Raw genomic sequence first — 1231 nt, forward strand, 5'->3', positions numbered from 1 at the left:
CTGGTACTGGCACAAGAACTGGCATATGGACTAAAGGAAAAGAACAGAGACACCAGAATTATAATCAATTAATATTTGACAAAGGAGGCAAGAACATACAATGGAATAAAGACTTTCTCTTCAACAAATGGTATTGGGAAAACTGGACAGACATATGCAAAAAAAAAAAAAAAAAAAAAAAAAAAAAAAAGAAACTAGACCACCATTTACACCATATACAAGAATAAACTCAAGATGGATAAAAGACTGAAATGTAAGGTATGAAACCATAAAAATCTTAGAGGAGAACATAGGTAATAAAATCTCAGACATCTAAGGTAGCAATATGTTTACAGTTACATCTCCTAGGGCAAAGGAAATGAAGGAGAAAATAAACAAATGGGACTGCATCAAAATAAAAAAGCTTCTGCACAGCAAAAGGAAACCCATCAAAATGAAAAGGGAACTTACTATATGGGAGAAAATATTTGCCAATGATATGTCTGAAAAAGGGTTAATATCCAAAATATATAAGGTACTCATACAACTCAATAAAGGAAGAGAAATAATCCAATAAAAAATGGGTAGAAGACCTCAATAGACATTTCTCTTTAATGGCCAAGAGATAAGAAAAATGCTCAATGTCACTAATCATCAGAGAATTTCAAATTAAAACCACAAGGAGATATCAGCCCACACCTGCCAGAATGGCTATCATCAATAAGCCAATAAACAACAAGTGCTGTTGAGGATGTGGAGAAAGGGAACACTAGTGCACTGCTGATGGGAATGCAGACTGATGCAGCCACTATGGGAAACAATATAGAGTTTCCTCAAAAAATTAAAAATGAATCTTTTGTTTGAGCCAGCGATCCCACTTCTGGGAATGTGTCCTAAAAAACCCCAAAACACCAGTCAGAATGAATATATGCACCCATGTGTCCATAACATTATTTACAATAGCTAAGATTTTGGAAACACCCCAAGTGCCCATCAGTAGATGAATGATTTTAAAAGCTGTGGGATATTTACACTATGGAATACTATGCAGCTATAAAAAGAGGGCTCTCTTACCCTTTGGGGCAGCATAGATGGGTCTGGAAAATACTATGCTAATTGAAATAAGTCAATCTGAGAAAGGCAAATATCATATGATTTCACTTACTTGTGAAATCTAATGAACAAATTGAATTGACCAACAAAATAAGCCTCAAAGAATGGAGGCATCAGACTGCCATACCTGAATGTGGGG

Source organism: Myotis myotis, unplaced genomic scaffold (genome assembly GCF_014108235.1).
Source record: "Myotis myotis isolate mMyoMyo1 unplaced genomic scaffold, mMyoMyo1.p scaffold_m19_p_81, whole genome shotgun sequence".
Classification (NCBI taxonomy): Eukaryota; Metazoa; Chordata; class Mammalia; order Chiroptera; family Vespertilionidae; genus Myotis; species Myotis myotis.